Below are 13,603 nucleotides of genomic sequence, written 5' to 3'. Positions count from 1 at the left end.
ATATAAAGTTTAACCAAACTAAGACTTGGTTCTTTGAAAAGATAAGCAAAATTGACAAACCCTTACCTAGAGTAACCTAGGGGAAAAAAAGGCCCAACGACAAAATTTTATACTGCAAAGGAGACATTATCACTGATATCACAGAAATTCAAAGGTTATAAGAAGGTACTCTGAACAACTATATGTCAACAAAGAGGAAAACCTAGGAGAGTTGGAAAAATTGTTAGAAACATACAATTACCAAAATTGAATTAGGAAGAAATAGAAAATCTGAATAGACTAATTACTAGTCAGGATATTCAATCAGTAATAAAAAATCTCCCAGCAAAGAAAATTATGGGAACAGATGGCTTCACTGGTGAATTTTACTAAACATTTAAAGAAGAATTGTCATCAATGCTACTCAAACTTTTTCAGAAAATCGAAGAGGAGAGAACTCCCAAATTCATTTTCTAAGGCCAGGATTATCCTGATATCAAAACTAAGAAAAGGATAGAAAACTACAGACCAATATCCCTGATTAACATAGATGTAAAAATTCTCATGCTAATCAAATTCAGCAGCACATTAAGAGGAACATACACCATGATCAACTGGGAATTATCTCTAGGATGCAAGGATGGTTCAACATATGGAAGTCAATCATTGTGAATCATCACATTAATAGAATGAAAGACCTAAGTTGTTTGATCATCTCAACAGATACAGAAAAAGCATTTGACAAAATGCAACATGCATTCATGATAAAAAATACAACTCTTAAATCAAGCATAGAAGGGACATATTTCAACATAATAAAGGCCATATGACAAGTCCATACCTAATATTATACTCAATGGTGAGAGGCTGAAAGCTTTCCCTCTAAGATCAACAAGACAAGGATGCCCAGTCATACCATTCCTATTCAATAGAGTACTAAAAGTCCTAACTAGAGCAATCAGACATGAAAAATAAAATGCATAAGAATTGGAAAATAAGAAGTAAAACATTGTTTGCAGATGACATGACTATTGATAGAAAATTCTGAAGACTAAGAGAAGAAACTGTCAGATTTAATCAATAAATTTAATAAAGTTGAAAGGTGTAATATTAATACAAAAATCAATAGCATTTCTATACGTTAACAACAAATTTTATGAAAGTGAAATAAATTGATGCCATTTACAATAGTATCAAAAAATTGAAAAAAGTTAAAGCACTGCCATCTTCATATGTCTTCCTGAGTCAGTAACATAAGTGCCTCCTGTGCCTGTGTTTGAAACTTTGGAATTTTCATTGGACTCCAACTTTTCCTTCTTGGCATGCATCCTGATCTGAATCTGAAGAGTTTATTTCTGTCTTTCTCTACTTGTATAAAGTGCCTGTTTTATTTCCTGTTGTTCTAGCATCCCAGATTTCAATACTCTTTAAAACTTATTTTCCTTACAGTCTTCACTAATTATTTTAGTTTATATCTTTAAACACACATCTTTAAACCTGTGTCACCTTTATAATAACTAATAGAATTTAGTATTTGACTTTTTTTCTTGTTTGTATGCATGGAGGAGGATATGGAAGCTGCATGGTGATAGAAATTAACATTACTTTAAAATACCTCCTTTAACTTTCCAAATATGTTATTTCAAATGTAATGTAATTAAGTATATAAATACTTAGGATATTTTCTCCCTCTTAAACATCATCTTTGCCTTGTAGGCCATCTGCTCAGAAATACATGTTCCTTATAAAAGCTATATTTTTGACTCTTATACTCCAACTGTTATCACAATAAGTGTACATTAAAAAGTAAGTAGATATAAAATAGTTGTTAGAAGGATTCTATTAAAACCCTGACCTATTAAAACTTTTGTAGATCACTACATTCTAAGGGGAGGGAAGAAAAAGTACATAAGTGATGGTGATGTAATTTGTGTTTGTTCTAATAAAAATAACACAGATATATTGCTTCATGGCAGTGGATTTCAAATTCAACAAAATATATTTAAAACAAAGTATAAAACATAAATGACATGAAATAAGAATTATAGCTGTTATTTTTCAGGTAATTAATATACACACATCATCTCATTACGAAAAATTGGCTGTTGTAGAAAATACAGTAGTATTTCTTACAAACATTTGTAGAAAAATAAAATCTTATGTAGATATAGAGGCATTAAAATTTGATTCCTGATAACTACAACCTAAAAATCTGTTTATAGGGTTTTCTCTTACCTTTGGTTAGATTATTATGAATTTGTAGAATTATTATCATTTCAATTCAAATGGAAGGACACCTTGGAAACACAAGGTACCAGGCATCAATATATATAATAGATAATTGACTTGAACAGGTAGTTTAATGCTTATACGTATTGGTCACTTGGGAGAGTTCAGTGACTGAAGTGAATACCAATAAGTATAATGTTCACCTCAGTCACTAAAGTATCTAAGTCAAAAGATACCACTGCTTAGAAAAATGAGCAAACAATACAAATAATATCTTTACTTCAGTTCATACTTCAGTCAGTCAGCACCAAATAAATCCAGCAATAAATTAAAGTTTGGAAGTAAAAAGATTAAGGCACAGCCTTTGTTCTTTAGTATATCCTACTTTTGAGACAAGAAATCATCAAACATATTAGCATCAGAGAAGACAGGGTCCTGGAATGACAAAAATGAAGTTTGATTCTAAGATTTATTATGGTGTTAACTAAGGCAAGTGACTTATTTTGTTTTAGCTTCTGTTTCTTCAATTTCTAAACTGTTAGATGTTTGTAAATTTTCTTCTGACTCACACTTTATTTGGGGTTGGTTTAGAGCAGTTTCTCTTTCAGCATTGACTAAATTTGTCTAGCTTTTTACTAGATCTTAGTTAAGAATATCAATATGCCATCAGATGTTATACAGACACAAGGCTCCTTGGAGGTGGTAAGATGGAGTGATCAGTCAAACAGGTTCTGAAAATGAATGACCTAAGTCGAAATCCCACATCCTCTACTTTTTAACATATATCAGGGCAAGCTAGTTGCCTCATTTTCCTCATCTGGGTTGCTTTGAAGACAAAAGGAGCTAAAATAAGAAATTAAGTTAGACATATGTAAAAATGTAAAGCTATATATTTCATTTATGTTTTGTAATATTTAAAAACTCTTGATTAACATTTAGACTTACAGAGATCCTAGCTTAAGATAACATTTGTTTTGAGAATCCATTTTGTAGTGACTTCACAGTAAATTGTCTTTAATTAAGTGAAATTAACTGTCCTCAACATTTATGTGAGGAATTTAAAGTGGAAAGTAGTCAAAGGATACCACTTCCAATATAGAATTCTGAATCAAAATTACCATGAATTAATCTTAACTTTTACAGCTCAAATTTCCCTTACATTATGGGAAGTGTTACAGGAAGTGATTTCCTATGATCTTTTTCCCATTCTCCATGAAGTACTCTATCTTGTCCTTCTTAGGGTCTTTGTGAGGTACTTCAAGCATTATGTGGCAGTTTGTAGACCATCACATAAGCCCAGCACTTTCCCAACTCTTTTGCTGCACTGGCCTTCCCCTGTCAGATACGTGCAATACTTACCAGTCAACAATTTTATTTCTGCTGACTACCACTCATGACACTTGACATTGTACTCTCTCTTTATCATGATAGTTCACAACTATCTAGGTAAATGAATACCAGTGGACAGACATAGCCACCAGTGTGCTGGAGTCAATATTTTATATTCTGTGCAAAAGTACAAAGAAGGGATCTCTCTATTCCATACTGTTGTAGTTTACATCAGACAGTAATCCAGGTAGTGCCATTGGTGCACCAGTGACTTGTAGAAATTTCAGTTTAATAAGATTACATTGTGAAGTCAGGCTCATAATCTTTGAGTTCCTGTCCTTTTTGGATTCATTTTTCTAAGAGATTCCTCAAAGACACAAAGAAAGCTTACCAGATATGTCAGTTACTTAGAAATGTCAATAATTGACAGAAATAGACTCAAAATATGACCTCCCTAAAATGTTACAGTGGCAAATAAGCATTGACTTTCATTAAAATCATTAGTCATTAGGAAAAATGCAAATTAAGCCACAATGAGATGCCACTATGTAGCTGCTAGAATAGTTAAAATGAAAAATACAAGATAGGGTGCTATTGAGGGCATGAAGAAATGTAAACCCTCAAGCATTGTTGATGGGAATGCAAAATGTTGTAGCTCTTTGTAAAACCACAGGGAAATATCTTCTTTTAATTTACTTATTTAGATATTTTTATTGAAGTATAGTTGATATATATTACATTGGTTTCAAGTATACAACATAGTGATTTGACAGTTACATACATTATTAAATGCTCACCCCAACTAGTGTAGTTACTGTCAACATAGAAACATGTTACAGAACTATTGACTATATTCTTTATGCTGTACTTTCATCCTTGTGGATAATTAATATTATGATTGAGATTTTGTGCCTCTTTATCCCCTTTACCTCTTTTACCCACTCACCCCAACCCCTTCCCCAAGGCAACCACCAGTCACTTCTCAGTGTCTATTATATTTTGCTATTTTGTTCATTTTGTTTGTTTTTGTTTTTAGATTCCACATAGAATTGAAATCATATGGTATTTGTCTTTCTCTACATAGCATATTTCACTTAGTGTAATACCCTCTAAGTCCATCCATGTTGTAACAAATGGAAGAATATCTTTACTTTTATGGCTGAACAATATTCTTTTGTATGTATGTGCCACATCTTATTTATCCATTCATCTATTGATACTTTGGTTGTTTCTGTATTTTGGCTGTTATAAATGATGCAGCTAACAGTAAACATAGGGGTGCATATATCTTTTTGAATCAGAGATTTTATTTTCTTCAGGTAAATTCCTGTAAGTGGAGTTACTGGGTTGTGTAGTATTTCTATTTTTAGTTTTTTGAGGAATTTCCATACTGTTTTCCATAGTGACTGCACCAATTTACATTCCCACCAACAGTGTATGAGGGTTCAATGGGTAGATCATCCAGACAGAAAGCAAATAGGGAAACAGAGGTGCTGAATGACACATTAGACCATATGGACTATATATATATATATATATATATATATATATAGAGAGAGAGAGAGAGAGAGAGAGAGAGAGAGAGAGAGAGAGAGAGAGAGAGAGAGAACATCCATCCCAAAAGCAGCAAGGTACACATTTTCTCAAGTGTGCCTAGAATGTTCTCCAGAATAGATCACATATTAGGATACAAAAGGAGCCTCAATAAATTCAGAAAGATTGACACTGTATCAAGCATCTTTTCAGACTACTGTGGTATGAAACTAGGAAAGAATTACATGAAGAAAACCAAAAACACCACAAACACGTGAAGGCTAACCAAAATGTTTCTAAGTAATCAATGGATCAGTGAACAAATCAAAGAGGAAATCTATACATGGAGACAAACGAACACAGAAACACAACCATTCAAAATATGTGGGATGCCACAAAAACAGTCCTTAGAGTATAATACATAGCAATATAGGCCTACCTTGAGAAACAAGAACAATCCCAAACAGTCTAAACTCACAACTGAAGGAACTATAAAATGAAGAACAAAGCCAGAAGTTAGCAGAGAGACATAATAAAAATCAGAGTAGAAATAAATTAGAGAATAAGAAAACAACAGGAAAAATCAATGAAACCAAGAACTGTTTCTTCCAGAAAATAAACAAAATAGACAAAGCACACTTATCAATAAAAAAGGAGAGGATACAAATAAATAAAATCAAAACAAAAAGAGCGGTAACCAACTAACACCACAGATATTCAAAGAATTATAAAAGAATTCTATAAAAAATTATGTCAATAAATTGGACAACCTAGAAGATATGGACAAATTCCTGGAAACATACAATCTTCTAAGACTGTCCCAGGAAGAAACAGAAAATATGAACTAACAGTAACAATTTAATTGGTAATCAAAAAACTCCAACAAAATCCAGAACCAGATGGTTTCACAGGTGAATTCTACCAAATATTTAAGATGAGCTCATATCCGTTCTTTGTAAAGTATTCCAAAAAATGGAAGAGGAGGAAATACTTCTAACCTCATTCCATGAGGGAAGTTTCTTTTAAAATTAAATATACACTTACTGTATGACTCAACTATTCCATTCCTAAGAATTTACCCAAGAGAAATGTAAATGTAAATATGTCATACAAAGACCTGTTTGCAAATGTTTATAACATCTTTTTTCATATAACCAAAACCTGGGAATAAGCCAGATGTCCATCCATTGGATTTTTGCAGAGTAAATAAATGGAACACTATTCATTAATAAAAAGGAATAACTGTAAATATATGCAACAACATATATGAATCTCCAAAGTATTACGTTAAGTCCTAATAAACACAACTATAGGAACAAATTGGATCAGAATTGGCCAGGGACTTGGGGGTGGTGTGGGGATGAGGATTGATTACCAGGGACACAAGGGAACTTTTTATAGTGATGCCAACTCTTAATCTCCATTGAGTGAATTTTTACACTTGTAAAACATACATCAAAGGTCATCAAACTGAATATTTAAAAGAAGAAAATTTTGTTATGTATATTTTACTTAAAAAAATAGAAATAAAAATTGAGCTTTCACCACAGTAAAATGATCTTTTAATATATCCTGAATCCCTCTGATCAAGGAGATGGACTGATCTTATGATGACAGGTAGAACCGGATTAGTGCCTTAAAAGCAGAATGTATCAGATATTCAAAGCTTAATGCTCCTATGATGGTAGCAGTAGGAACTGAAAATTCCTATGCTTTTGTTGTTTTAGCCAGGGCATGGGACTTTTCTAATGGAGGCAGTTAAAACAAGAGCAATAATTTATTTTGTACAGGTAATTATATAAACAATATACCAATTTATCTAGAAAAAAATAAATTGGAGAGAGCCTAAAATCCGATCCATCTTTTAAGAAATGTATCATGGATAGAATGACCTGGAGGATTTTTGCAGAGTTTTGAGAAGCCGTTAATTTCCTCTCTATACAGATACCCCTAATTCAGGATTTAGGGATTAGCAGGTGTTTCTAAATCTGCAACAAAATGATCCATAATTGAATGCTGAAGAAATTAAGACAAGTGTGTGGTGTCATATGTAAATAAGGATATCCTATGAGTAAAAATGAAAATGTTTACTTCAAATATGAACTGTATTTCATATCTTGAAAAATTTGAAGTAATTTATCTCATAAGAAAAAGTAATGTTAAAAATAAATAAGGATAATCTCTAAAGGAAAATGTCTCTTAAAAAAATCTGTGCAAATGGCCTTCTTGATCTTCCTTTTGCTTAGAAGAATGCTTTAAAAGTCACAATAATACAATTAATTAGGAAATTAGAGGCAATTAAAAAGATAATACAATGTGTCAACAACTTTTAAAATTCTGCTAATTGCATTTCTGGTTATTACTAAATTCTTTTCATGTTTATCTAACCCATGCTTTTCTTTTTAATAGAGAATGGTACTTTTACAGGAAAGCACAGCTATATGGATGAGATGATTTGACATGGTATAATACACCTGGGATAAACTCCAAAGGCTTAGTACTTATAACGCCAATGCCACCTACTCATAGAGACCACAGTGTGACAGTGTGAAAAAAAAAAGACTTTTGTGCAGTGTCTTACAAATTCCTATTCTTTCTAGGAAAAGGCATTTGGAGCATGAACCCTCCTCTCCCTCAGTAGTCTTAATACAAAATTTTCAAGCATTTAGATTGTAAATTTCTAATTTTATACCAAAGATGACATCTCAAATCATACTGGATGCCTATGATAAGAAATCAGAATTTTCTCTCTGTATACTTACTTGTTAGCATATAAAATAATATATTTTCAGATACATTTAGTTCAGAAAGCTAATTTGTCTTCTTCCATATCAAGCTTCAGTTGTTTTCAATACTTTTAGGTATGCTTATTTTGTCTCTCACCTTTGATTTTTGGGAATAGGGCACAGTATGAAATTTCTTTTAGCTTGGAATGAGAAAGAGCAATTTAATTCAGGAAGTTTAATACTTGGTTTCCATTCCCTAGAATGTTATAGTTTACTCTTTTCATTTAACAGAAGGCATTTTACTTCTAACCCAGATGCTAATCATAGATTTATTACTGCCTACTGCCCTGAAAACATCCCTTTATTTATGTCTACTATAAAGTTGTCTTACATATTTCTAAATTTCCTGAATAGCAAAGAAAATTTCTGGATCAAAAGAATAGTGGTTTCTGTTTCTTTCAGAAAATAAGGTCTGGAAATCCTATACATAAAACATACGACCCTAATTTCATATGGTTTTCTGATTTTTTTTTATGGATAGTATTAAAAGAAATTCTCTCATATGTATATTATTTTGGAAAATGAAAGTGTGTAACAATGCCTGTTGCTGAAGCTTTTGTATTCCAGTAAAGCTCATGAATATTTTCTTAAAAGTCAAGTTCTTTATTGAAAATCGATGTGCTTATTTGCTGAAAAGAAGCTTTAATTTTTGTATTTTTCTTTTGCTTCTCAGTGATTACTAATTTCTCGTATATGTGTTGTAATTTTTCATTGAAATTCAAGAAACTATGAAAAATTCATTGAAAGTTGAATTATTTGAGCTGGACATCTGTAGACACATGTATGCTTGAAAAAAATTTCTACAAAAATGTCTTTTCAAATAATGAAATATCAACTTAGCTATCATGGCTGGAACCAAGTGAGTCCAGAGGAGAGAGGTTCCAGGTGAAGTCAAACAGGGAGACAATGGTAAGAGATTGGGAGTTTATAATTATGGTAAGGACCAGTGGGTTATTTAAGGAAGAATTTAACAGGACTTGAACATACAGTACTGCCTGCTCTTTAAATATAGCCATGGTAGCTCTGCCTGTCCCCTTGTCCGCAAATCAAAGCACAGGCTCAAAATGAGCAATTCCTTCTCTACTAATGAGGAGGTCTCACTCACTCATCTGAGGTATGGCTTCTCTTGACATTACTGCCAACTTCTTCTCGCTGTCCCAGAGGCATCGAGTTAATATTCATGACCTCCAAACAGCCTGATTTCCCTAGGGTCACTGAACAAAGTGAGTTGGCCCTACTAGGCTGAAAGCCAGATGATATAAATTGCAAATGTTTTGCTATTGTTCCTAAACATAGTATCTACCTAAATGACTTACTGTGTTGACTGGATACTCACCTTGAGTGTGACTATGTTCATAAAAAATATTAAAAACAGTTTAAAAAAAGCACAGTTTTATATTTATGATCAACTTTATCCTATCGAGATACTAAAAGAAGATGCTAAAGTCACTTCCCATTGTCCATTCATATCAATGTATAAAATCACTTTTTGGAGAAAAGTGTTGTAGTGAACTTAACTACACTGGCCATCTTATAGGTATGGACCTGTAGATTGTTGAAATTATTGTTTTGAAAATTTGCAGTGTAAAAATTTGATATAAATATCATCCAGGAAGTAACAGACATGGCACATCTTGAACTTTAAAGCTCATGCACTTTTTTTTAAGTATTAATGTAGTCCAAAATATTTCCCAAAATATATCCTAGAGCTTGGGTATGTTTGGAAGAGGAAGACCCCTAGAGCCCCAAATTATTATGTGGACTTTGTAAATGGACAAAGAAAATATAGGTTTGGAGGAAACACAGGGAGAGAACAAGAGGGAAATTACAACTGGGGAGAAATGAACATAGGATAACTAAAAAAAAAAGGTTGAGAAAATTCTGTCAGGAATCTCAAAAGTGACACAGGTGTGGGCATTGTATTCCTCAACCGAAACGCTACAAATGCAGTAGTTTCCAGTGATCTCCCTTTCAGCACTATGCCCAGTGACTTGGTATTATGACATCACCAGTTCTCTTTTGAGGAAATAGTTTTAGACTATTTGAAGTTCAGTTCAATTAGAAAGCAGTTTCTACCTAGGATTCTACAATTTCTATCTTAATTAATTAGTAGCAATACAGAATTATATTGACAAACAAGGAATCTGAATTCATCAAGATTGAATTTTATTTTATAACTACCTGTAGGTAGTGAAACACCCTTAGGGAAGTCATAAGTTAGGATGAGAGCCAACATCCATTCACTCTAAAGTAAATCATTTGTGTGTAGTGAATTATTTTTCATAATTCTAGCAAGTGGAATGTTTTAACAATTGTAAATACAAACTATGTCAAACTTGCAGAATAAAATATTAATCTATATCATTAAGGACAAACTATTTAAAGAAAAGCTATAACTATAGTCTCTAGTACATTAAAATGTGACTTATTACATAATATTTTATATACCAATCCCTGCAAGAGAAACAGTTTTTTAATACACAAGTATTCTTTGGCTCATGTACAATAAAACTTGATAAAATATATGATAATTTGATAGGATCAGTTTCCTTCAAATTAATTTTTAATTAGTAAACATTTATTGATGACCTACTACATACAATGCACTTTGCTGATACCAGATATATTTGATTTTGTTCTGAGTTCATGGATCATGATATCTTTGCCTGAGGAGGTGACTAGTAAATGTTTGAGTTATTTTATAAAAGCAAAATAAATAAGTGAATAAATGGATGTCTAAACTCCTAAAATAATATCCAAGTAGTATTTTGAGAATTATGTAACTTCTCCAATCACCAGTGTCTTCCATTGGAAAGAGTAACTAGCTCCCATTTAAATTAAATAATGAATATAAGGGCAACTGGTACATAGTAAATATTTAATTTGAGCTGATATCAGTGTCCTCATGCATTGCATTATTCTATATAGCTTTATAATTAAAAATTATAGTCTTGGGCTCCCTTTTCGGTGGCCTTGCACATTTCCTTTAGTTTAGAATAAAAATCGCACTATATGATTTTTTTTGCTTAACTGTTTCATCTTTATTTTCAGATTTACTTTCTGTGTTGACCAAATTATTTATAAATGACTACATATAAAAATGTACTTCTCTGGAATGTAGCTTTTAAAGGTTTAGAGGAACTTACATGCATTTGTGTAATTATGATTTAAGTGTGCGTATGTTCACATACCATATTTATTTAAAAGATATCTAATGACATTTAGAGTCTGCAGTTAGTTGTGTTGCACTCTCTCTCCTGAGGGTTTCAGCCTCTGGCAAGTTCACTCCGGATCAGCCTCAGACTTTGTCCACCCCCACCCCACCAGGCTCTGCAGTCCCCTACAGCCTCTGCTCTCCTCTAGGCTCTTTTGCTCTCCTCTACTTCTAGCACTGAATAGAACTGTTTATATAGCAACACTGGCAATACAAGTATGCACCTGAGTAGTAGGCTAAGTATTATGTCATTGCACATATACAATGGATACATTAGATTAGGATCAGGTGGGCATCCTGTCCATGGAACTTCCATATTTTCCCTACATACACAGATAGTTGAAGTTACAGATAGAAAAAGACAGACAACCAAAAATCAGGTTGAATTTCAACCTCAGAAATATTTGCAATCTCTCATTACTAGAATGACTGATTTCGTGATTTTTAAATTAGATTCTAATTTATGTTGTAACTACATTTTACACTATTCTAGTCATATGTAAGGCTAAATGAAGTCATACATCAGACCAAGAAGGATAGCAAATATCTTGTGTTCTGATGTGGGAAAAAAAAGTCATTTTTAGTATAAAATTTACTATGCAACACAAAATGGACAGATGGTGCACACAGTCCATTTGCTGAAAGCCTCCTTGTTCTGTGCATTGGAAGGAAACCAGGTGACAAGTTAGGCAGCAGTCTCTGTGTAAGACATTTTCAAATTGCACACAACCTGAGAATAAAGATCTAGAAGATGACTCCAAATTAAAACAAGCTGTTCTTTCTACATGAGAAAGAAAAAAAACAAGAAAGTCGTTCTTAAAATCACAAGATTTCACTGTTAATAATCACAAATATTTTGTCTTTTCAAGCTTAAAAATCTATTTTCTTCTCATACTTTCAGTTTTCAGGGAATTTCACACTCATAATCTTATTTTTTCCTCTTAAAATCAATGGATTGGCAACAAAGATGAGAGAATAACTCTTTGCAGTTGGTGATTTTCCCATGATCACAGAGCTGGTAAATACACTATGTGGTTAAAATAAAACATGAGAAAAGCCATTACTGGCTTCCTAAAAATTAGCAGCATTGCAACTATTAATAAAATTTTCCTCCATAATATTAGTTTGGCTGATTACTACAGTAAACATAGACTCATGCACTATACTAAAAGAGAATTAAAAGAAGAAAATTCTTTTTTTTTTATGGCATGCATCTGCTTGGGACAGACTGCTTTTTTAAATGAACAACTTTATCCTTCAGTAACTCCAGAGAAGTGTGATATCAGAACCCAGTTGATATTTAAAAATCTTTGTACTAAAATAGTGAATGTATTCATGAACAATATATGAATGTGGTTTGGCATAAAAACTGTAATCAGTGTATTTCAACATATTGATGCCTAGCTGTAGTAGTAAGTCACAAGAAAAATATTTGGTATTTTCCAAATATCAGACATTTAGTTAAAGTCTGTCTTTTTCATGAAACTACTTTAAATATGAAACCTGGTGAGTTTTGGTCCTATATTGGCTGAAAGAGGAAGACTACTATGAACATTCTTAAATGGATTATTTTGATTAGTATTGGTATTATCTCAATTTTATAGAAAAACAATAAAGTGGAATATGCAAACTCTTCATGTTGTGGGCCATAATGAAAGATAGTAAAAAATTGAAATGCCTTAATATTGATGGGACCCATCTGTGACTACCAGGATCTCAAGTTCACCTGAGTGCCCTTAGGCACTTGAATATGTTCCAGAAGGCAGTGATTTCCAGTACATGCTCACTTTTTCTATTACTAAAAATAATTTACCAGGGAAAGGGGGAAAATAAAGGCTGAATGTGTTTGAGAACCGGAATAGTGGATTAAATCAGGTAGGGAGTGGCAGTGCGTTAAAGCTCACTTAAAATACTGTAATTGTATATTAATGGTACCAAAAAAAAAATACTGTGAATGACATGAGGTTTCAGAACAAAAGAAAACAGCTTGAGTTCTGCATAAGCAACTGCTAGCCAGTAATAAATGTGTTGTAAAATGTGATGAGGAGTTAAGGAAAGAATATTCCTTTCTCTGATCCTCATCTTCCCTCTGGTTCTTAGCCAACTGCAACAATTTGTTTCATATTCTTGCTTAGGGCTCTCTCTATGGCAGCAGATCCTTGCTCATTTTGACAAATTTCACTTTCTTAACAATCATGATGTATAAAAAGGGGGCCAACGATGCTTCTAGCTGTGCAAAAAACAGGCAGTGACTGCTGGGAATTACCAACTTCATGGTAACTTATTATATTTTTTCACTATTAAAGCCAGCAGAGTATATATCTGACACATATTTTGCTTAAGGATAGGACCTGGTTTATTCCTACGGTCCATTATACTCCCCCAAATATCTTCATTTGTCAAACAGATTTTATGGTCTTCTTACCTAAGGCTCACCTGTCCCATACAAGGAATGTCAACATTATAATTTTTTTCGGCAAAGTAGGAAAAAACTTTGTAATGTAGACAAGTATGAAATATCTAAACACTACCT

Source organism: Manis javanica, chromosome 3 (genome assembly GCF_040802235.1).
Source record: "Manis javanica isolate MJ-LG chromosome 3, MJ_LKY, whole genome shotgun sequence".
Taxonomy (NCBI): Eukaryota; Metazoa; Chordata; class Mammalia; order Pholidota; family Manidae; genus Manis; species Manis javanica.
Note: the sequence above shows the minus strand (reverse complement) of the source record.